We start from the raw sequence: 26,373 nt of genomic DNA on the forward strand, positions 1-26,373 counted from the left end.
TGACATCTATGATGATGTGCTTCCTCTATCCATGTAAGACCCAATCAAATCTCTTTCAGTTGCACAACATCGACCCCCAGCTACAGAGTTTCAATGTCCATTGTAGGTCTAAAATTTTCAACCCCTACAAAAGTTATTGCTTCCACCTGTGTGAGCAAGTTAAAGGTTTCCAAGGTTTCCTTTGACCTTCACTTGGGTTCCTCCTTCTTCTAGGGCTTGTAGGTGACCTAATAGACCTTCCTTCAACCTTCTTTCTGCAATTTCCTCAACTTCGATGTTGCAGCATCAAAACCCTAGCCTTCTTTCTTTGCACATGTGAGAGAGAGAGAGAGGGAGAGAAATAACTTAAACTTGTGTCCTTCGTCCTTCTTCCTCCTTCACTAGCCTTCGTCTGCTTCTCCTTCGCATAGATGATGAGAAGATGAGTGTGTCCATAGGAGGTCAATTTCCCTCCTATATATAGGCTTCCAAGGAGGACGACATGCCCTAGTGAGGCCGACCTCTTAGCTGTTACGCCGACTTGGTCTTGGAGGGTATTTTGACGCTCTTAAATACAAAAATAATTATTTTTACATGTTACAATGTGTCCGATGGGATATTCTTCATATGACAATGACTTTTTTGACTTCTTGACCCTAGGACAAACCCTAGAAGCACTCAATCAGTGCTTGATCTCTAAATAAAAGACCTTCAGCATGAAACGCATGCTACAAATATAACAATAATAAATTTCTTTCTTTTTACAATATACAAGAATCAAAAGTACATTTCATATTTATGAAGACCGAACCTAGTTACACATTTCAACACTCCCTCTTAACTAGGGAGGTATTCATAATGGTACATGGACATTCTCAAACTGAAGAGATCTCATAAGAAGAGTCAGATTGGTAAGCCATCTCATAAGCTATCATTCCAACTTATTTTTTTGCATCATACCAACCAACATTGTCACATAGCAAGGCCTTGGCTAACAACTCAATCTCTCCACAAGATCAGAGTACAATGATGGCAAGACCAATGATTGATAGACACCATCATCATTGTCTCTCAAGGACAATTCCTATCTTGGAATAACACATCCTCAAGGAATTTCCTCTGCGACTACCCTTACATCTTGGATGCCCTACCTCATCCTCAAAGAGTATCGAAAACTAGATGCTTACCCAATCCTCCATTCTTTCTTCACGAAGTGAAGATAAGATGATGTGTCTATCTCTACCTCTCAACTAGGGAGGATATATCAACCAATCCAAGCTTGTCTCTCAAATACACAAGCTTCTTATAAGGAAGATATTTTGTCAAGATGTCAGCTACTTACTCATCAGTGGAGATATATTATAGCTACAACACTCCATCTTGCACCAGCTTTCATATGTAGTGATACTTGTTATTTATGTGCTTTGTCTTTCCATGGAACACTGGCTCTTTAGACAACCTTGTACAGTTGGTGTTGTCACAATGTATCACCATAGGGTCCATCGATCTATCAAACAGGTCAGACAGCAACTTCTTGAACCAGACAGCTTCTCTACTTACTTCACAGGTTGCAACGTATGCAGCGGCAGCACTACTCAAAGCAACTGATTATTGCAATCAACTCATTCAGGATATCATGGAGGATCCCAAACTAAAACATCCTCCAGTAGTGCTTCTCCCATCCATCTCACTGCCTCCCTAGTCAGCGTTTGTATATCCAATCAAGTGGACATCATTCCTTCTATCATACTTCAGGCAGTAGTGTATTATGCCTTGCAGATATCTCAGTATATGCTTGGCCATTATCCATTAATCATGCTTGGGCTCTACCTGGAACTGACTGAGAATATTCACTGCAAAACAAATGTTTGGCCAAGTATTTACCAAATACATCAGTGAGCTAACCAAATGTCTATACCTTGTCGGATCCACTTCTTAGACTCTTCAAATTTGTGATCATAGGGGTTGTCATAGGTTTGCAATCCATCATGTCAAACATTTTCAACATCTCGATCACATATTTTCCTTGACCTAGATATATCTCATCAGGTCCTTGCCAAACTTCCAACCCCAAATAATAGTGCATCAGCCCTAGATCCTTCATATCAAATTTTGCTGCCAATTGCTTTTTACACTCTTGAATACGACCTTCCACACCTGTCATGAGAAGATCATCCACATATAGAAGAATGATTACGGGCTCATTCTTCACAACCTTGATGTAGAGATTCAGATCAGCCAAACTATTCAAGAAGCCCAATCTTTGTAGGTATGTGTCCATCCTTGCATACCAAGCCCTTGGTGCTTGCTTAAGGCCATAAAGTGCCTTCTTCAGCCTGCAGACATGAGTCTCTCTATCTTTTACTTCAAATCCCAAGGGTTTTTCTATATAGACTTCTTCATCAATAGTACCATTCAGGAATGTTGTATTAACATCCATTTGATGGATGTTCCATCCCATTGATGTTGCCAAAGAGACCAATGATCTTATAGTTGTATACTTTGTTGTAAGTGGAAATGTCTCTTCATAATCGATGCCTTCTTGTTTGGAGAAACCCCTAGCCACAAATCTTGCCTTATATTTATCAATACTTTCATCTGTTGAATGTTTAATCTTGTAAAGCCACTTTGAAGTTACCACAGATTTGTCTTCAGGCCTAGGAATGATTTCCCAAACTCCATTCTTCATTATTGATTGATATTCTTCATTCATGAAATCTTTCCATTCTTGATGTTTGACAGCCTCTTCAAAGGTGGATGGTTTTGCTTCAATTAACTTTGTCATATAGGTTGCATACCCTAAATATCTTTTAGGCTTCTTACTTTCCCTAAACGTACCCTTGGTTGCTCCATGTCCCTCCGCATCTAGAAGAGTATACTTTAACCAATTAGGTCTCTTTCTACTCTCGGGGATGATGACTTGTTGCATAGGTTCACTGGGACCTACTTCTTCATGATTTGAATCCTCTTCCTCCCTAGTGCATTCTTCTTCAAATATTGGAAGTTCTTCATCATCAGAGTCAATCAGGAGGTCCTTCGATTTCTTGAATGCAATACTTTCATCAAAGATTACATCTCAACTTCCATTTGGTACCCTTCCTTTATGTAGATCCTATATGCCTTTGAAGTGTTACTATAGCCAACAAATATTCCCTTCATGCTTGTAGGATCCAACTTCTTTCTCTTATCTTTCAAAATGTGAATATAGATAGGACAGCCAAATATTCGGAGATGGTCTACGCTTGGTTTCTTCCCAGTGAATGCTTCCTCAGGAGTCATGTTGTCTAGTGATCTGTGAGGACTTTGATTTTGAACATACACAGTAGTTTTTGTTGCTTCACCCCACAAATTTAGGACATTCTTGATCATGTAACATGGCTCTAACACTTTCCTCAATCAATCGATTCTTTCATTCAACAACTCCATTTTGTTCAAGATTATATGGGACTATCAGCTCCCTCTTAATCCCAACCTCCTTACAGAAAGCTATGAGTTCCTTAGATGTGTATTCTCCTCCATTTTCAGATCTTAGTACCTTTATCCTCCTTTCCGTAAGGTTCTCTACTTCAAATTTGCATTCTTGAAATTTGTCGAATACTTCATCCTCAGATTTCAGCAAATAGATCCAAGTTTTCCTTGAGTGGTCATCAAAGAATGTTACATAGTGTAGATGACCTCCAAGAGACTTCATAGACATAGGACCACAGACATCAAAGTAAATGAGATCCAAAATTTCTTTTGACCTTGAAGCACTGGTTCCAAATGGTCTCTTAACATTATACCTAATGCACATCCCTTGCATACTCCTTAATGATCCTCCTTGAGTTTAGGGATGCCATTCACCATCGAATTTAGAGTTGATAAGATTGTGTAGTGAAGGTGTCCAAAGATTCTATGCCAAAGTTCACATGGACTTAAATAATTGTGAACCAAAGATTGAGAGAGAGGGGTCAGCAAAAGTTTTTATCCCATACCACAACCTTTCCATCTATAAAAGCGACTCTATATCCCTTATCTTCTAGACATGAAATAGAAAGTAAGTTCTTTTGCAAACCTGGCACGAACAGAATGTTATTGAGATGAACGTTTCCTCCATTTTCCAGCTCCAGCAAAGTTGATCCAATTCTTCTTACAAGATAGCTTTTCTTATCACCAAGTTCAACAAAGTAGGAGGATTTTCCTCTTGATAAGGTTTTTAGTTGTTCGTGCTCACCTGTCATATGTCTTCATGTTCCACTCTCGATTACCCAAATATTTTCATCCTCAAACATACCTGTAAGTGTTGAGAATAACCCTTTGTCCTTTGTAGAAGTCTTAGTCATACTATTCTTGATGGATAATAGGAGATTCCACAATGTCTTGATACCTTGCTTGAGATGACTTACCACCATATAACATTGCTTCAATGATTTCTTCAAGGATGTAATGATCTTCATCATGCCCTTAGCCAACCTTAGCTCTAATACCATGCTGAGATATCTAAAGGGTTGCAACTAAGATGATTTCTCTTCAACTTGATAATTGTTTGTGATGTATTTTTATTTTTTCTTACTTATTAGCTTCTTTTCTTATTATTATGTTCTTCTTATCATCAAACAGCTACGAAAACAAGAAGATCAACAATACACAAGAACACAAGATGTAGGCTGCAAGCTAGGGCCAAAACCCCTCCACCTGAGAGGAAAACCCACGAATCTCATCTCTTCTTATAGATTCATCAAATGATGAATTTCAAGACTTCTAGACCAAGACCAATACCCTTCCAAGACCAAGTCTAACCTTCGTGATGATGTGCTTCCTTTCTCCAAGTCAAACCCAGTCAAATCTCTTCCAAGTGCATAACTTCGACCCCCAGCTACAAAAGTTCGACCTCCACTGCAGGTCTGAAATTTTTGTCCCCTGTAACAGTTATTGCTTCCACACGTGTGAGCAATTTCAAGATTTCCAAGGTTTCCCTTGACCTTCACTTGGGTTCCCCCTTCTAGAGCTTGTACGTGACCTAATAGACCTTCCTTCAACCTTCTTTTTGCAAGTTCCTCAACTTCCATCTTGTAGCATCAAAACCCTAGCCTTCCTTCTTCGCACGTGTGAGAGAGAGAGAGAGAAATGACCCAAACATTCGTCCTTCGTCCTTCTTCCTTCTTCGCTAGCGTTCTTCTGCTTCTCCTTCGCTTAGATGATGAGAAGACGAGTGAGTGTCCATAAGAGGTTGAGTTCCCTCCTATATATAGGCTTCCAAGGAGGACAACATGCCCTAGTGAGCCCGACTTCTTAGTTGCCATGCCGACTTGGTCTTGGAGGGTATTTCGACACTTTTAAATACAAAAATAATTCTGTTTACATGTTACAATGTGCCTAATGGGATCTTCTTCATATGACACTGACTGTTTTGACTTCTTGACCCTAGGGAAAAACCCTAGAAGCACTCAATGGGAGTTTGACCTCTAAATCAAAGACCTTGAAAATGAAACCCATGCTACAAAAATAACAATAATAAATTTTCTTTCTTTTTACAATATACAAGAATCAAAAGTACATTTCATATTTATGAAGACCGAACCTAGTTACGCATTTCAACACATTCCACTTCCAAGTCAAAATCTATTTTGACTAGGCCTAGGGGTTTTCATTTATCAAGGGACTTGGTTCCCTAATTGAGTGTAATTATTTATTTAATCGTATTTTCTTATGTTCCCATGAGAAATATACATAAGAATGAGGATATTGTAATTAGATCTCTCTTTTAGAATATAGATATCGATAATATTTGAGAGAGTTAGAGAGAAATGAGGGAAGTTAGATTGTTGAAAGATTTATGGATCTAGGAATCCTAGAATAGGGGTTTAGGTGAGGATTTTGTGGATCTGAACCAAAATATAGTTCAAAATCCTTATGTATAAATATGTAGCTAAAATAAGATTATGTGTGGTGAGAGAGGAGAATTGAGAGGCTCTGGAAAGCCAAAATATGGCTTCAGTGCCAAAAGAACCATGCATTGTAAATCTGGCCTAAATGGCCTATTGTAAATATGTTTTATTCTTTTAATTAATACAAGGAAGTGCTCTATCCAAGTGCCTTGAGTGGATCTTTGTGGGAGAAGAAAGTGAGAGTTTCTTTAATAATAGTCCTTATGTTATCTTATGTCCAAAATACATACACTGTAACACATGCACAACATTTAGGTACATAATAATCATTCTGGAGTCATTTGTAGATAAGGCGAGAGGAGCACCTAAAATATAACACATATATATGAGAGCGATTACAGGATGTTCGCATGAGAAGGCATGACAGAGGCTATGCAGAGTAAAGGAAGCTCAGGAGGATTGGCACAAAGAATGCAGGGGAGCAGAGATCGCAGAGAGAGATAAGCAAAGAGTCAAGAACGTGTTGTGCATAGAGCCATAACATATAAGCACAGTCGAGGATGCAACACTTAGTTTTCTTTTCGTGATAGAAGTCCATCACTTGATAGTGTCGGGATACGTCACTTGACAAAGTGAGGAGACAGAATGTGAAAAGTCGGGTTGGAGGCTTTATTTCAAAAGGAAAGAGCACGAGTTCTTAACCACGTTGGCTCGAAGTTATTATCCCAGAAGAACAATAGGGGAGGGCTTATGAAATAGGCAGCTTAGAGACCGGGCTCACGTGAAGTGGACCAATCTAGAAGTTTCATAAAGCGAGGACTTGTGAACTCATCCTTGCCTCGCGCCAGGATTTTGAAAGCGGGTCAAGGATATTAAGGGGAAAATCTAGATGGGTCCCCCCCGAAAATTTTACTTCGATGGCTTTTGTAATTCCCTTTTTCTATTGCTCCATCATCCCTTGCACCAACTAACTCCTGTCATTCTGCTACTGTCATTAAGGGCTCCCATAGTCGTATCTGATCCAAGAGTTTGGGCACCTTAAGGATCTTGCCCCTTTACTTCATTGTAGCTCCAACTATAGCTCTATATCGCCCCACTTCTTTTCTAGAGGTGCATGAGCACTCATGGCGCAACCATCATCGTCCTCTCCATTCGCTTGCGCTGGAGCAGCCTTTGAGTCAGACTTCTCTTCTTTGCCCTTCTTCTTCTGAAGGCACTGCATGGCGAAATGAACCATTTCTCCACATCTGACTTTGGATATGTCCTTCTTCTTTCGTTTCTGCTGCCCTTGTTGTCCCGCTGATGCAAGAGTCGCATCCTCCTCTTCCTCCTTCTTGATTTTGATCCCTTTGTTGTTGCTTCCCACCTTGGTCCATCGTCTGATCTCTTTCTGTCGAAGAGAAGCCATGCCCAAGATGATTTTGGCAAAGGATTCCCAGCCTTCAGTGAATGTATTCAGTGCAGTCCTAACCATAAATTCAACATCTAGTTTAGCCCCTATGGAAGCTAGTTGGTCACGGATCCTTTGCAACCTGAGAAGGAAGGGATCAATTTCTTCTCCCATTTGCATCTGAAACTGTCTCAGCTGACTCTCAAGCACCATCTTCCGCTGAATGGAAGTTGCCTCGTACAAAGTGGTAAATGCCTCCCACATTTCCCTTGCTATGTCTTTCTCAACAATATGTGGATCACATGATCGTTGACCCCATCCATAATCATGCATTTTGCTTTTGCCTGAGCCTCCTTGTACTTTTTGAGAGGATCAGCATCAACCGGAGCAGCAACCGTCTTCAAGGCATAATCCTTGAAGCGATGTTTATCCAAAACTACCAGGATTCTAGCCTTCCAGATGACGAAGTTGGATGCTCCATCCAAATTGTCTTGATCCCTCAGTCCGTTAACGGCCATCTCTACTCAAATGAATGTCGAACCGGTTCTCTTCTCCCTCTTTCATTGCTGCCCTAGCAAAACTCGGATCTGGATTTCTTTGGCCCTATAAATCCTCTAAGGAACAAGATCCCTCTGAATTTCGATTTCCTTCATGGAAATCCTTCTGCCAACCATTTCCGAACCACCCCTCTGATCTCTCTTTGTTGTTCTTCAGCACTGGATCTAGAATTCTTGGCAGGAAATCTTCTTAGGAACTGATTCCCTCTACTTTGCTTTAGCCCCACTAGGTATTGTTCTGCACCAACAGAATCAGCACCCCACCAGCAACTATTGATAAAATCTGCGTTGCACCCCCAACAACTCCAGATAAAATTTGTGTTGCACCCCCAGCAACTGGAAAATCAAGACTCAACAGTCTCTATGCTAGCCCAGTAACCACTGCATTGCCCTCTACAGCAACAACGTCACCCAATTAGGCTGACGCAAGCTCTGGATGAGCCTCCCTTGGTGACAATGTCACCCCTCCTCTGCTCTCTTCGTCTAAAACTGTGTTGTCTCTTGGGACAGTTATTTTCACGCACAGATTTTTCCTCTGTCCCTTCGCTAATGGCTTCAATCCTCCTTGATCTGCAATTGCTCCGATACCATGTGAAAATTTTTGAATCTAACAGATCAAAAATCCTACTGCAATAAACTAATTTTCATTACCTACTTGTGTTCTTCATTTTAACAAGTTATTTTCATAATTATTCAGAAAATATTAGTGCAAATACACTGCAGCCTACACCAATATACAGATCAAGTACTAAAAAAAATAAATGAGACAACCACACAAAGGACACTTATTTTTGGAATAAACGTCCCGAAAAAACCCAATGTGGGAAAACCGATGCAGCAGATATGAGGGTTTTATTATTATGCAGATTTCTAAATACAACTAGGGTGCCAAATCCGGCTCACCCAACAGAGAATAAACCCAGCAGAAGTACCTCTATCCGGAGACAGACATTTTGGCGGATCCAGCAACCAGATGAACAAACCCCACAGGTGACTGCGCTATCCCCAGTGTTGTGCAGCGATGGCTACTCCCAGTACTGCGCTAGGACTGCGTCACCTCCTCTAGGAGTTGTGTCACCCTCCCAATGAGCCTTCTCGACTCAAAAATCGATCTGTTGAATTGATTCCCAATCTGCCTCACAGAAACCCCAGCGCTGCCTCTCGTGATTGCGTCAACGCTCCAGCTTCTACATCACCCTCCTGGAGCTGCGTTGTCTCTACATGGTGTTGTGTTGCCTCTCTGTTATGTATTCTCGGCATCGGACAAAAGCCTCGCTGCCAAATTGCCCCTCTCTGCACTAGAAGCTTACTCTAAAATTCTCAGCAAACCACGCCCCAGAATTTCGATCTAGCTCAAGTGTTGCTCTCCCTCTGTGTGTTCTCCAACTGACCCTAAGCCTTCCTTTATACTCTTCCTGTTGAGAAATCAACAATCGTGATCTAATCTCTAATCAACGGCTAAGAGTAAATTAGACTTGATCCTCGTCACTTAGAAGCTTCTCACCCATATTTACATTAATTCAATTTAATTATTTTAATTGCCTAAGTTTTAACTTAGGCACCATTAAAAATAATCAATTATTTGAATAACATGCACTCCGTGTGGAATTTCTCCAAACGATTTCTGTGTCTTGGAGATCTCATGTGTTCTAGCCCCTCCATAAAATTTCGGAGTTAGAGCACATAAGATGCTACCCAAAAATCAACAGATGTGTACAAGTCGGCATGAACCAAGGAATGGAACCAAGTCTTATGATGTGCTCGTGTTGCGTGAAGCGGAAAGGAATTTAAAAGCGTCGAGTGCTTAGATAAATTATGGGGTCTGCAGAGGTATAATAACAAACTTAAGGGCTATAGGTGAAAGTCTTGAATCCGATGGTTTTCGTGGAATTCCTCCACCCCTTGCGATTCCTCCCATTGTATATTTGAATATGAAGGGATTTTATATCTTGAGAACCACTGTGTGCACATAAAAGGGATTTACGTCCTGTGTAATGAGACTACGAACAAGGATTGAAGGAAGCGCCGAATGTGGGGAGACTGGGCACTATGCGAAAATTAGCAAGCTCTATTTAGGCTTACATCAATTGCTATAAGAGCTGGAAAGCTCTGAAAATCTCAAATTACAGAGGTCAAAAGAAGGAGATTCAAGAGCAGAAAGAAACCACACAAACAGGGGACAAGGAGCTTTAGAGGAAGGGTCAAATCTGGAAGAGTTTGAATGAGATTGCAGAATTGCAGATTTATAGAGGTTTGAATGTAGGTTTAGAATCTGGATTGCCAGGGATAAAATGTAGGAAAATGGTCAAGTGAAGAAAGTTGATAATTGATAAAAACAATTGGAGAGAGAATTCACAGGTAAAGTGGCAGGTAGTCGTGAAAGAAATAAACACAGAGGAAGAAAGGAGTAAGAAAAGCTCTCAAAAGAAGCTCGTGGTAGAAAAAAAAATTTACAGTAGGGGTGTTGTAAAGAAACTTCAGCCAGAGACTGAAGCAAAGAATGGAAGAAAGGATAGTGAGAAAACTTGCAACAACCTAGAGCAAGGAGTGGCCATTTGGTTTCCAAATAGAGGTCCATGAAGGTGCCAAAAGACTAGGCTCAGAGAAGAAGAAGCTTGGCGAGGTATCGTGTGGCAAGAAGAGGAGAAGCTTGCTACTACAGTGGTTGGTTGCAGCTCACAATGGGCATGGAGAAGCTCACAGAGGAAAGACTAATGAAGGCAATGGCAGACAGTCGAAGAGAAAGTCTAGAAGGAAGCCACAATAACAAGAAAGATGTTAATTCTATGCAACAATGGTATGTTCTATGCTTTAGAGAAATTTTACTTCAATTTCTTAACTAGCCCAATATCAATATCCAGTTTAGCAATGACATGAACATGAAAGTAAAATGTAGATAGAACATAAACATAAACAATAGAAGACTAGCCAAGACAAGAGGACACAAGATGTGGCACTAGCCATGGACAAACCCCAATGTGGAGAAACCCTTGATCAATTCTTCTTATAGTTTTCAATAGTTCAACAGAGAGAGGTACAGTGATGCGTGGTTTAACGGTAAGTCTACTTGGGTGAAGCTCAAGAGACTGCAGTTCAAATCTCATTGAGTACACTGACCTGCTGTGGTGGCAGCTCAAGGAGCAGATTCCCCACCCCCGCCTTGGTGGCACGAGAGTCTCGCTCTTGCTAAAATCATAGGATCTTAGTATATCCGACTTGCAGGTAGTTGGATGTACTCTTGGTGTTATAGTGGCAGCTACGAGGATTGATCCTGGGTCTCCCATAGATTAGGCCTGGCAGTTACCGATTCACCTTGTGTTAAAAAAAATAAAAATAAAAGTTCAACAGAGAGAGATAGTACAATTTACAAATCTGATCATTTATGACAGCAACAAAAGAGCCCTAACTAGAAAAGTCAACATTGGTCAACACGGCAAATTTTACCCTCAACAAATTAGTCAACTTCGGCCTCCAAATAGCAAGATGAATCAACCCTCAAAACAGCCCAAAAACAACCCAATCATCTGGTCAAATAGCCCACTTGTGGTCAGCCCTAGCTGCTGGTCAAAGTCAACGTTTTAGCCTCGATTTTTGTGCCCAAAAATGCGACTTGCCCAAACAGAGATAGCCCTCACAAAACGCAGTCAAAGGAGGTCAACACATGTTGGTCAATGCTTGGTCAAACTGTCCAGAAATTTGGTCTCCTAAAATTTTTCTCTCCTGAAATTTCGACCTCCCGAAATTTTGCTCTCCTAAAATTTCGTAAGTGTGGAGAGAGAGAGGCCCGAAAATCCGTAACCAATCAATGAGGGGAGAGAGAGAGAGAAGTGTGAAGATGAGTGTGTCCAAATGAGGATGAGGCATCATGTATTTATAGGCTAACGTTGACAATGAATAGACGTGACTGTTGGGCTTCTGAGCCTACCTAAGTTTGTTGGGCGACCTTGACAATTAGTCCATAATCAAAATAAATTCATAACTTCAATTGTACATGTCAGAATCGGATGACCTCTAGATCTATCCTACACCTCTCGAAGAGAGTAATCCAAGAAAAATATTAGTTGTCATAAATAAGATGACCCATGTGGAGTTTGGCCCTAGTTGCCAATTTTAACACTCCCTCTCAACTAGGGAGAACTCCACCTGCTAATCCATTTGCCAATCTGTACTATCTCTGCCATCAATGCACTGCTCTACACTGCTCTGCTCTGCTGAACTATGAAGAAGAAGAAGTGATCGAGAATGTATCATACCATTCTCTACTGACCCGAAGTCAGTCCCAATCAAAAGAAAGTGTCTCATACCACTCTTACTAACCCGAAGTCAGTTCCAATCAAAAGAGAGTGTCTCATACTACTCTTACTCACCCGAAGTCAGTCCCCATTGATCCCAGATCAATATCGGACATCCTAGCATAGGGAGTACGGTAGTACACTATGCGTCCATTGCTAGTACTATGGTCCCTATCCTCATTTCCCTACTCATTGACCAGATGAGAGGTACTTCCCATGAGTCTCAAACTACATGGGTAGGATGTCTGAGCAGGATAAGGATGAACGACTCATTCTGCCTACATGTCGCCAAGGGGTATCACAGGGGAAGGCTGAACCACTCACCCTATACACAACAAAGCACTAGGGGAAGGCTGAACCACTCACCCTATGGTTGCTCACCGCTCCAAGAAGTACCCCAAAGCTCCCAAAGCTCCCAAAGCTCAATGTCCATCTCATACAAGACCCTCATAAGTGGGTCTCTCCATGACTCCAAGTCGTTCTACGAAGGCCAAGAACTTGACCTTCCCCAGGGGCTTTGTCAAGATATTGGCGACTTGCTCATCAGTCCCAATGTGATGGAGCCTTATTGCTCCTCATTGTACCATATCTCGGATAAAGTGGTACTTGATATCTATATGCTTGGAGCGATCATGAAACACAGGATTCTCTGAAAATCGGATCCCACTTTGGTTGTCACATAGGATCATGGTGGTATCCAGCACATGTCCAAACAGCTCACTGAAGAGCTTCCTCAACCAGACAGCTTCACTGGAGGCCATACTAACAGCTATGTATTCGGCCTCGGCGGTGCTCAAGGCAACCGATTTTTGCTTTCTGCTCGTCCAAGCTATTGAATTAGAACCCAAAGAAAAACAACATCCAGAATAACCATGCAGCCTCACATTTCCAACAGTGTATCTCAGTTCATGAGTGATTGTGCCCCGAAGATATCTCAGAAGATTCTTCACAGCAATCAAATGTATATGATGAAGCTCAACCATGTATTGGCTCAATGTGTTAATTGCTAAACATATGTCTGGACGGGAATTCACCAAGAACATCAGTGCTCCTATGAGATGATGATACTCAGAAGCATTTCCCAATTCAAGTCCAGCAACACTACCACATAACTTCTTAAAGTTAAGTTCCATCGGGGCAGTCACAGGTTTGCAGTCCACCATCCCAAATCTTTCCAATATCTTCACAACATATTTTCCTTCAGATAGGAAAATTTCACTTGGCTTTTGCCAAACCTCCAACCCTAGGAAGTAGTGCATCGGTCTTAGGCCCATCTCAAATTCAAAAGCCAACTATCTCTTACATTTGTGAATGAGAGGGTTTGCACTTCCATCAGCTCCATGCTTGATTTTGTAGAGCCACTTAGAGGTGAAAACCAATTTGTCGTGGGGTCTAGGGACCACATCTCAGACATCATTCTTCATATTTGACTCGTATTCTTCATTCATAGCATCCTTCTATACTTGATGCTTCACGGCTTCTTCGAATGATGAAGGCTCATTTTGAATGATAGTGCTCATGGCGATCAAATATCCTTGATACCTGTTCAACTTCTTGCATTCACGAAAAGTCCCCCTTGGTGCAATGTGTCTCTCGGCATCTTCGAGAGTCTCCCTAAGCCATGAGGGTATCTTTTTGGAGGAGGAAGGCTCATGAGGGAGTGGGTCAATAGGATCCATAAGTTTATTGACATCAAGCATCAATTTGTCCTCTTTTTCACCCTGATTTCCTGTGTCAATTTATTTGTCCTTCCTTAGGATAGGAAGGTTGTTGATCTTCCTGAGGCCCATATCTTTGTCGAAGGTGACACCATGACTTATCTCGATTTCCTTATGACCAACCACATGAATTCAATATCCCTTAGAATTTTCACTCTAGCCCACAAAGATTCCTTTCTTCCCAGATGCACCCAATTTGCTTCTTTTCTCTTTCAGCACATGAAAATATATGGGACTTCCAAACATTCTAGAATGAGAGACATCGGGTTTCTTACCAGTGAACATTTATTCGGGAGTCTTGGAGTCCAATGCTTGATGAGGATCGGTTTTGAACATACATGGCGGTATTTGCAGATTGAGCCCATAGAAACTTCGAAAGGCCTTGATCATGAAGCATGGCACGAATAGCTTCTACAATAGAGTGATTCTTCCTTTCAGCCACACCATTCTGCTCGAGAGTGTATGGCATTGTAGTCTACCTCTTAATGCCAGCTTCTCTGAAATAATCTTGGAATTCATTGGATTCGTAATCGGTCCCATTATCAGTCCTCAACATCCTGATTTTCTTCTCGAATTGGTTTTCGATGAAGGCTTTGAAGTGTCAAAACCAGGTGAACACTTCATCCTTCTTCTTCAAGAAGTAGATCCAGGTCTTGCCAGAATAATCATCCACTAAGGTGAGATAATATAAGTATCCTCCCAAAGAGTTTATGGGCATCATACCAAATATGTTGGAGTGGATCAATTGCAATATCTCTGTGGTCTTGCTATCACTTGAGGGGAATGGTCCCCTTGTAAGTTTTCCTTCGGCACATCCCGGACATACACCTTCATGCTCTACTTTGAACTCGGGCATACTTGTCACCATCTGTCTCACACCGGGTAGAGCCTTAAAATGAAGATGGGTGAACCTCCGATGCCATAGTTCAGATTGTAAAGATGTGTTGCAAGACATGGCTCCCAATGGACTTCCTCTAACTTGATATAAAGTGTCAACCTTGAACCCAAGAGTAAAAGCATCTTTAAAATTTCTTTTCCAAACACATACCTTTCCATCGATAAAAGCCACCTTGAATCCTTTATCTTCCATTGACGAAATGGACACTAGGTTCTTCTTGAGATCGGGTACATATAGTACTTCTTGCAAATGAATAGTGTTACCTTGATTCAGTTGAAGGGTAACATTCCCTACTCCCTTCAAGGGATAGGTGGCATCGTCTCCAAGGATGATCTCCAAGTTTGTCTCCTTTTCTATCAAATTAGAGAGGGCTTCCTTGTATCCGTTGAAGTGCCTTGACGCACCACTATCAATCAACCAATTTCCCAAAGTGTCTAGAGGAGAGGCAATGGAAAGGGTCGATATAAGATAGTACTCTTTTTGCTTATTGTTAACAGCATTTGATTCTTCATACTTGGAGTTCCTTGATTTCTTGGAGGGTCGACCATTTCCTCGATGTCCCTCATTCCTTTTTCCTTTGCCATTGGACCTGCCATTCCTTCGATCATTGTTGTTGAAGTTGCCCCTGGAATGATTGTGATCATCATCATGAGATGTGTCCCTTCTATTTGGACACTCCCTTGCATAGTGGCCAAACTTATTGCAAACAAAGCATCTTCCCTTCCTACCATTTTTGAATCCCGGTCCCTTTACTTTATTTCTTTGAACCTGCATTGTTCTTCCTCTTGGCATGAGCGGAGAATGCAGTGAGGTTGCTTCTATTAAAAGGCATTTCTTGCTCCACCATTCTTATTTCTTTTTGAAGGCATCTCGACATTAATTCTTCAAACCTTGGAATTCGATCATTGTTGAGTATAGTGGTTCTAAATAAATACCACTCAGGTGGGAGTCCTCCAAGGGTGGTGAGAGTAAGTTCCTTTACAGGAATGACTTCTCCAATCGAGAGTAGATCATTCTTGATCTCAGTAATCCTCAAGAAATAGGATTGAATATCCTCGTCCTTCCCGTTCTTAATATCCTTCAACTTATTCTTGAGAAATAGAATTTGATTAGCATTAATAACCTTGAATATGCCGACCAACCTCTCGTAGATCTCTTTGGAGGTCTTCAATTCAAAGATGCAGGCCACCAAATGCTTGTCAATGGAATCCCTGATAATCTTTTTTTCTTTGACTTGAGCCCAATTGTGCTTGGTCTTGGCAGAAGCCAGTGCATTTGAAGGAGGTTCAGGGATTTTACCCTGCACATAGTCCATCACTTCTTTTTCTTCCAAGGTCAAATCAAGAGACATCTTCCATCCATGATAGTCAGATTTATCATGGAGCTTGTCTTCAGCCGGGAAGTAGGATGAGGAACCCATTGAACCTTTTGTCCTTGTCCAACTGTCTTTGGTGATTGCTCTTTCACTCTTGCTTGGGCTTTTTCTTCACCTCACCTCTGATACCATGTTAATTTTAGGCAACAATGGTATGTTCTATGCTTTAGAGCAATTTTACTTCAATTTCTTAATTAGCCCAATATCAATATCCAATTTAGCCATCACATCAACATGATAATAAAATGCAGATAGAACATAAAGATAAATAGTAGAAGACAAGCCAAGACAAGAGGACAAAAGATGCGGCACTAGCCAAGGACAAACCCCAATGTGGGGAAACCCTTGATCAATTCTTCTTTTAGTCTTCAATAGTTCAGCGGAGAGAGAATACAATTTACAAATCTGATCATTTATGACAGCAGCAAAAGAGCCTTAACCAAAAAAGTCAACGTTGGTCAACAAGGCAAATTTGACCATCAACAAATTGGTCAACTCCAATCAACTTCGGCCTCCAAACAGCAAGATGAATCAGCCCTCAAAACAACCCAAAAATAGGCTAGTCAAAATCTAGTCAAACAGCCCACTTACTGTCAGCCCTAATTGCTGGTCAAAGGAGGTCAACGCATGATGGTAAACGCTTGGTCAAACTGTCCAGAAATTCGGTCTCCTGAAATTTCGGCCTCCTGAAATTTCGCTCTCCTGAAATTTCGGCCTCCTGAAATTTCACTCTCTTGAAATTTCAAATGTGGTGGGGAGAGAGAGGCCCAGAAATCCATACGCAATCAATGAGGAGAGAGAGAGAGAAGTGTGAAGATGAGTGTGTCCAAATGAGGATGACGCATGATGTATTTATAGGCTAACTTTGAGGATGAATAGACGTGGTTGTTGGGCTTCTGAGCCTACATAAGTTTGTTGGCCGACCTTGATAGTTTGTCTATAATCAAAATAAATTCATAACTTCATTTGTACATGTTAGAATCGGATGATCTCTAGATCAATCCTACACCTCTCTGAGAGAGGAATCCAAGAAAAATATCAATTGTCATAAATAATATGACCCTTGTGGAGTTTGGCCCTAGTTGTCAATTTTAACAAAAAAGGATACCAGAATAAAGATTACAAAGCAAAAAATGAATGAAGAAGAAAGAGAGAAAGACTTGGTTGAGATGAAAGTGAAACAAACTGAGATAAAGCAACGGCTACAAGAACAAATAAAGCAATGGAAGAAAAGATTATTAACAAGATTAAAGAAAGGTATTTATGTGGGAAGAAGAGTAAAGTGGCCTGTCAAAGAGTTGTATGCTAAGAAGCTAATGCAGTGAGTAGAGGAAGAGGAAGCACTCAGAGAAGCTAAGTGTGAAGTCAAAGAATCCATTTGTGAACCTGAAAAAGGACCGATCCTTGGAGAGGAAGATGATGATGAAGTGATGCTAGAAGCATCTTCTGAGACTAGATTGTCTCATGATTTTGGTTTTAATTATTTTGGTAAGTGTATATTTGCAAGTGGAATAGCAGAGATGGTAGAAGTTCCACAAAGATAGAACCATGACTGTAGAGAACAGGAAGAGAAACAATTCCAAAAACTATCACAAGAAGAAGCAGCTATGAGAGAGTTCATGATGAAACTCTTCAATGGTGTAGGATGAAACTCAGAGGTATGATTGGTTGGGTTTGTTTCTTTTTTATAATTGTATATTTAGTCATCCTTGAAGGAATTAAAGATCTTTGGAATTTGGGAAAAGAGAGGTTTTATGTGTTACGGAGTGCAGATAGTGGAGAAGGAACTAGCCAGAATAGCTCAGTTCAAATTATTGCAAATGGCTCAAAAACGCAGACACAAGGAAACAAAAGAGCATGCATGGAGATAGAAACTTGTGCACCTGATGAAGATGATCAAAAGAAACAAGACGTACTTGAGGCGGGAAAAGTATTTGATGTTTTTGAACATAGTTGGTTCCTTGATGAGGAGAAAGTCATGGATATTGATGAAAGGTTTATTAACAGCTTGACGGACTATGAAAATAGTTCAGACCAGCTTGGTCATGAGGTAGCTGAGGCAGCAAAAAAAGAGCCTCATTTTTTAATTTGACACTTGATGTGTATTTGTAGGTTTGAGAGATGAAGATCAGCAAGTTAATGATGTGCTTGTGAGGATAGAAGAAGAATTGAAACTCAAAGAGGAGGTAACTATAATGGAGGAGCTATGTGAGCATTTGTTTGATGATGAAATTGTTACAGCAGAAGGAACTGAAGTAGGGCATCCCTCGAGATTTGTTATGGAGGATGGAACAACATCATCTGACGTAGCATATGAAAACATGCTTGAGGGGAGTCTCATACCCAAGGTTACTTGGGAGCAGGAGTGGGAGTGACATTTTCAAAAGCTCCTGGTTTGGGAGCAATTCCGGGGGCGTTTTTTATATAATATATATATTTTTCAATTTTTTTATTTTGATGCATATGTCAACAAAAGCATGTAGAATGATGAATTAGATATAAAAAACATAGATTGAACCATATAACAGCAATCATCTGAAATTATAACTAAGTTACCAGGATTCGGAAATGGATATGGATACGGATCCGGATCCGCTAGTTTTTTGAAAATCTAAGATCCGGATACGGCAAGGATACGTCACGTACAATATATATATATATATATATATATATATATATATATATATATATATATATATATATATATATATATTTAAAATTTTAAAAAACACCTTAGAGCTAAAAAATCAAATACTCCATGAAACTATCAAACACTTTTAGAACATTGAATGATAAATATGAAGATTGAATGATAAATGCTATTTAGATCCATTTGATGATCTGTAAATGTATTTAAATTTAAATAGCATTGCACCCTAAATACATTAAATTTTAAATACATTAAAATTTAAATAGTCAAATATTAATATAAATTACGAAACATTGTAAATATTATAAATTATAATGATTTAAATTTATATTTGACATTTGTACATAATATATATTATATATTATATATTACATAATTTATATTTGACATTTGTAATTAAATTTATATTTGTACATAATATATATTATATATCACAAAAAATGAATATTAAACATTTGTACATAATATATATTATCCTATGCATAAAATTAAATTAAATACACAGTCTACACTACACTATATCACAAAAAATGAATATTAAAAATTAAAATACAACCCAGCGACTGTGTGCTGTCGGGCTGCCTGATTGTGTGCGGGCGTGAACAGTGTCAGTGTTGAGTGTCACTATGCTGCGTGCAGGGGGGCCAGCAGCATGAACAGAAGTGCTGCGGTGCTGTGTGCAGAGGGGCCAGCAGCATGAGCAAAGGTGTTGCGTGCTGACTTTTCGGCGACCATTTCACCGTTTCCGGCAGCCAGCAGCAGGATCCGTATCCTGGGAAAATTTGCCGATTCCAAAAACTGTATTTTATAAAATACGTATTTTAGCCGTATTTTTGGTGTATCGTATCCGAATCCGGTTCCAATCCATGGATCCAGCAATATTCCTCTTGCCTCTGCCGGATCCGGTAACTTAGAGTTATAATCTTCATCAACCCCATCCACAAGTTAGTATCATACAACATATTGAGTCTAATGATTCATCAATCTTAAAGTTTCAAGCTTTCAAAATTCAATATATAACATTTATCATCATTGATCACCAAAGTTGTACTTGTAAGCTAAGTGTAACCATTACAACAAATAATATCTAACATGAAATGAAATGTTATATAATGAAATGAAATGAAACGACTTTCAACTTTCACAAAGCATCATATTCATAATTCATTACTAATGAGTTATAATTGCCAACTTCAAACTTAAATTGTGATATACTGTTTACAAAAAAAATCATAATAAATATGAAAGACTCAATAGTTATAAAAACTACTAGAAACTAGAAAAGACAAGTAAATCTATTATCTATTGCTAATGCTTGGGCCTCTTGCCGCCACGAGAAATGTCTACTTTTTTAGTCTTGTTGGAAAATCGGGATCTTTGTAATTAATATCACCCTCTAAGCATTAATATCCAGCGGTATCTTTGTCATTACCTTTGGATCTATATAAGGATCTTTGTCATTAATATCACCCTCTAAGCATTAACATAAGATAGAAAAAGCATAGCATGTCAAATCAATATTTTGTTTGAGTGATGCGTACATATTTAGGAGGGTCATGATAGAGGAGTTCGACAACCAATATCACTAACATCGAGGTACATAGAGGGATTGGTGCTCTTGATTAAATACGAGTTTCATACCCTAATACATCACAAAATCCTATGGAAACATTGCAATCCCCCCAATCCTGAAATCCTGAAAAACTGAGAAGTCTGTTGGATTTTGAATGAAATCTAAAATTCTACTTTCTCCATATGAAATCCAATGAGGTCGGAACCACTCTCAAACATCCTGAGTCATTTCATGGTAATGTTAAAAATTTAAGTAAAAGGATGAAAATGAAGATTAAGGAGAATGTCACTTTTACTTTAAGAATTTAACATTACCATGAATCGCATATCAATACTAGGGCCATAGGCTTGATCATTAGGCTACCCCACTCAAAACTTATTTGTTTCTTTGAAAAAAAATTGCATTTGGAATATTACTGCAAAACAAAATTGCAAAAAAAGACTAAACCCTCCCAAAAAACCAGGTAGTGTTTTTTTTGCCAGGAGCACACTCTCGACTAGCTCCCGAGTCGCTCCTGCCTGGAGCACAAATTGGGAAAGGGGGCATGGGGGGGGGCTGTGGGTGGGGCGGGCGCTCCCCCGCAACCCTGCTCATACCTGAAGAAGGAAGCATGAGTGAAGAGGAGATTGAACCGTTGGAGGAATGGTTGGTAGGAGAACTGAGCAACGAATGTTGCATAGAGGACAAGGATACAATTCAAAATGATTTTGAATTGTATGAAGAACTGAATTCTTTGGAACAGAGGATAGAAACCCAAAGAATGCACATACAGATTGCAAGGACAGAACTGGAGGAGGAAGGATTTGTGTTCAAAAACAGTGAAGAAAGAGTTGTCCAATGTGGGCAACAAAGATATGAACAATTGATTGGTAAGAGTTTTGTAACTCTTATAACAAAGGAGGATGTGCAACAGCCTAAGGACAGGAATAGTAGCAGTGGAGATCAACCAAAGATAGAGGTTGACAAGGTGATTGATGAAGTGTGTGAGTTGATGAGAAGACCATCTAAAAAGAGGAGGTACAGCAGGCAGACGAGGATAGCTAATAAGGAAGAGTAGCTGATAGAAGAACTCTGCATTAGCAGATCAAGTGGGCAGCAGCAACACAAGATATGGAAGCCTAGAGAAGGAAAGACAACAAGGAAACATCACCACAGCCAAGATATAGACCAGTTACAAAATAACGTTTTTGATCCAAGAGGACCTTCAGCAACATATGAAAGCACATGGTCAAGAGACCGTGATATTTTTTCTACCTTGGGAGTCTGATGCAACAACATTCCACTTCCAAGTCAAAGTCAATTTTGGCTAGACCTAGGGGTTTTCATTTACCAAGGGAGTTGGTTCCCTAATTGAGTGTAATTATTTATTTAATTGTAATTTTGTTCCCATGCAAAATGTACATAAGAATCAGAATATTGTAACTAGATCTCTCTTTTAGAATATAGATATCGATAATATTTGAGAGAGTTAGAGAGAAATGAGGGAAGTTAGATTGTTGAAAGATTTATGGATCTAGGAATCCTAGAATAGAGGTTTTAGGTGAGGATTTTGTGGATCTAAACCAAAATATAGTTCAAAATCCTTATGTATAAATATGTAGCTAAAAAAGGATTATGCATCGTGAGAGAGAAGAAAATTGAGAGGCTTGGGGAAGCCAAAATATGGCTTCAGTGCCAAAAGAGCCATGTATTGTAAATTTGGCTAGAAGGGCCTATTGTAAATATGTTTTATTCTTTTAACTGATACAAGGAAGCGCTTTGTCCAAGTGCCCTGAGTGGATCTGTGTGTGAGAGGGCAGTGAGAGTCTCTTTAATAACCAATCCTTCTGCTATCTTATGTCCAAAATACATACATTGTAACACATGCACAACATTTAGGTACATAACAATGCTACTGGAGTTGTTTGTAGATAAGGTGACAGGAGCACCTAAAATATAACACATATATATGAGAGTGATTACAGGAGGGTCAGATGAGAAGGCATGACAGAGGCTAAGCAAAGGAAAGGAACCTCAGGAGGATTGGCGTAAAGAATGAACGAGAGCAGAGATTGCAGAGAGAGATAAGCAGAGAGTTGAGAAGGTATTGGGGCGCAAAGCCATTACAAATAACCATTGTCCAGGGTGCAACACTTAGTTTTCTTTTCATGATGGAAGTCCGTCACTTGACAATGTCGAGATATGTCACTTAACAGCGTCGGGAGACAGAATGTGAAAATTCAGGTCTGAGGCTTTATTTCAGAAGGAAAGAGCATGAGTTCTTGATTGTGTCGGGCCAAAGTTATTATCCCGGAAGAACAAAAGGGGAGCGCTTATGAAAAAGGCGGCTTAGGGACCGACCTCACGCAGTGAAGCGAACCCGCCTAGAAGTTTCATAAACCAGAGACTTGTGAACTCATCTTTGTGTCACGCCAGGGTTTTGAAAGCGGGTCGGGGATATTAAAGGGAGAATTTGGATGGGTCTCGCCCGGAAGGTTTACTCCGACGCCTTTTGTAATTCCCCTTTTTTATTGCATCGTGCAATAAAGATTTGGTTGAGGTGAGATCCTGAAGTTAAGTCAGCCAGCCTAGAGGCTTAAGCCGAAGGTTTTTATGATCCTTCTATCTATTGAGTTGGGCCATTATGAGTGGGAAAACGTGGTGCTGGTTAAAGAATTAATTGAGAGGCGCTAGGTTGACCTGTGAAGACTAGCCAGTATGGAGGGAGTTGAGCTAATGTGTACAAGCCAAAAAGAATTAGGGAATGGGACCAGGTCTTATGATGTGGTTGTATTGTGAGAAGCGGCAAGGAATTTGAAAGCGTCGGGTCCTTAGATAAAGTATGGGACCTACAGAGGTATAATAACAAGCTTCATGGCTATAGGTGAAAGTCTTGAATCCGGTGGTTTACGTGGAATTCCTCTGACTACTTTAATAAAACGTCCCATTGTATATGTTGAGAAATCTAGGGCATGGATAGTTAAAAGATTTCTCTGTTTGATAATTGCTTGTGATATACTTTTACTTCTTTGCTTATAGTCTTTTCTTCGTTATGTTATTATTGTGTTCTTTCATCAAGACAATTACCAATATGCACAATAAAAGACAAGTGACACAGTATGTAGGCTTGTCAGCCAAGGCCAAAACCTCTCACCTCTTGAGAGGAAAACCCGATCAAAATTCTTCTTCTAGATCTTCAATTGACGAGTACCAAGACCATGACACAGACCCTTGACTCTAGTATCCTCCCAAGAACCTTGTCACTAACCTTGATGCTCTGCCTCTTCCCTTCTTCGACTTTCTTCTTGATCTCGAACTGCTCTCCTCGACTCCTTCCAGAGAAACTCGATCTCTATTCTTTACACTGCTTTTTCTTGACTTCTCCTAGAGAAAATCGGTCTCTATGATATTATTGGTTTCCTGTAGAGAATCTCGGTCTCTAGATTTCTATCTCGACCTCCCAAAAGAATCCTTCATTTGTTGCCCCAAAAGAAGCCTCTCCTTCGTTTGCCCAGAAGAAACCCTTCTTCATTGCCCCAGAAGAATGTACCTTCGCTGCTCCAGAAGAATCTTTCTTCATTGCCCCAAAAGAAATCTCTCTTCGTTGATCCCAGAAGAAACCCTACTTCGTAATACCTAGAAGAATCTCATTCGCTATACCTTCTTTGTACTTCTTTTTGTTGGACTCTTCTTCGCACTTCTTCTTGATTGAATGCTTGTCGAGCTACTTGATATGAGTGAGGCTGAGTGTGGCTTATATATACACCTTTCCTCATGCCCTTTAGGCCAACATGATCACTTGTGGTTAGGCCGACTTCTTCTAGCATCTTCTTCCATCGTTGTAGGCCGACTTGAAGAGGATAAGTAACAAGGTCTTGGAGGATACTTTACATAGACAATATTGACCTTTTATAAAGTGTAACATGACTTCATTACATGACAATGACTCTAACATTTTATGGCTAGATGACAAATAAATCCTAAAGGCTCTCAATGGGAGTCTTGACTCAAAAATAAAATCTCTTGCTCATGAAACCCATGAAGCAATTCATTACAATAATTTTATTTTTCTCTTTTAAATCTCATTACATAAAATCATAATTACATGTCATTATGAAGACCGAACCTAGTTATACTTTTCAACAGTGTATTTGGATATGAAGGGATTTTATATCCCAAGAGCCACTATATGCACATAAAAGGGATTTATATCCCGTGGAACGAGAATATGAACAAGGATTGAAGGGAGCACCGAATGTGTAGAGACTAGGCACTATGGGAAAATTAGCAAGCTCTATTTAGGCTTGCATCAACTTTTGTTTTCTATGAGAGGGGATTCATCTGAATCTTAAGGGTGTTTATAATCTAAGTTTGGATTTATAAGTCATAAAATCATATTTTTATGTAAAAGGGAACTTTATCAATATGTAACTAATGGGTTCAAACCTAATCAAAGTTGGATTCATAAACAAGACACATTATAGGGCATGACCAACCATAACAGCCCCACGATACCATGATACATAACATCACATGGCCTACAAGGTTTTACCTCGCATTCTTTGGGGTTACAGGAATGCTACCAAATGAAAAAATGCATATGTTTATCCTCGCCGAAATGAGGGGTAACAGGGTACGAACCTTCAAAATAGAAGTCAACACATCGTGAAATAAAGTTTTTTTGGCAACTTAAACTATAGAACTTTCTCTATAGCAATATTCCTCATTCATATTGCATCCTCCTTATAGTACTAATAGCATGTATTTCTAAACAATGTGTCTAAAACTATAGAGAAAAGTACTAACATCATGTAACGACCCATCTATAAATACAAAGAACGCAAGCATAATAGCAGGTATATGGTACATGCATATGATAGCTACATATGCATGTGTCGCATACACCGCACTAGTATTTTATACTAAATTGATTATAAGTGCTAAATACCATGACACTTCTTGGAATAGAAGTTCTACTCATTCATCAATATTGCGTAATGCATGGTTAGCTCGTAAAAGAGGACTATATACATATTATATGTTCCAGATTATTGATAAAATTATATTAACAAATTAATATAATAAAGGTTAATTATTAATATAAATAATTAATTAAAAAAGGGTCCAAGTATAAAGTTTATAAAACCTTATATTAAAAACAAATATAAATGAAACTTTATATTAAAACAAATATAAATAAAACTTTATATTAAAATATAAAAAAAAAACTTTATATTAAAAATATAAATAAAACAATGTAATATGATAAAAATATATATAAACGTTATAATGTTTAAAGATATGTAAATCCTCGCATTAGAGCCTTGGTAAGTCTTAGGCAGGTACTCACCCTAAGATACATAGGGTGAGTACCTACCTATGTTTAAAGATACGTGAATATACAATGTAATCTTAAAAGATTAATAAATATCATATGGTTTCAAAAGGCGTATTTCATTCACGACCTAAATTGAGACCAGGAGGGGCTACGTAGGCGGAGGCGTGGCATTAGCAGGGTGAGCGGTGGCTGCAGGTGGGAGGGCGGCCACCGCCAAACCAGAGGATATAAACCGCAGGTCATGGGTTGAGCAAGGGGGAGGAAAACCAGGAGGAAGAATTCGGAAGGCAAGGGAATCAGCCATTGGAAGAGCTTGAGCATTCTGAGGTTCTGGGCACGGGGGACAGTGAGCTTCTGTTGAGAAGCTTACTGGATTGAGCAGCCAGGCTCTGCTCAGTCTGGCTGGGTGGATTCGGTCTCTCGGTAACTGGAGCAGCGTAGCCAGAGGCATCTTCAAATTGCAACAGTTCAGGTAGGTACTTCAACTGTAGGTAAATTCCTTACTGTTTTTTGTACATCTGTTTTTCGGTTCTTACACATCATCTCGTCAAGGAAACATCAACAAAAGGTACCTAGATAATGGCATCAAAATGCATGGTATATATTATGCATAATCTCAAATGACAAACATCATAGATGTCGACAAAAAGCCAATAGATGGAGGATAACCCTTTAGGATGGAGGTCATCTAAGAGGAAAATGAAATTGTTAAATGTGCAATAAAGGATCTTAAAATGCCAATAATTATGCATATTTA

The 26,373-nt window shown here is 39.6% G+C and overlaps 1 protein-coding gene across 2 annotated transcripts in view; it reads right to left on the minus strand.

Annotated features, from left to right (window-relative positions):
• The window catches only part of LOC149250243 (protein kinase and Mad3-BUB1-I domain-containing protein), a 214,255-nt gene that overhangs the window by 92,920 nt on the left and 94,962 nt on the right, over positions 1 to 26,373 (minus strand). The gene's annotated exons all lie outside the window — the stretch shown is intronic.

This window comes from Pinus tabuliformis, chromosome 7, assembly GCF_031772625.1.
Source record: "Pinus tabuliformis cultivar Carrire ecotype Pingquan chromosome 7, CPIR1, whole genome shotgun sequence".
Lineage (NCBI taxonomy): Eukaryota > Viridiplantae > Streptophyta > Pinopsida > Pinales > Pinaceae > Pinus > Pinus tabuliformis.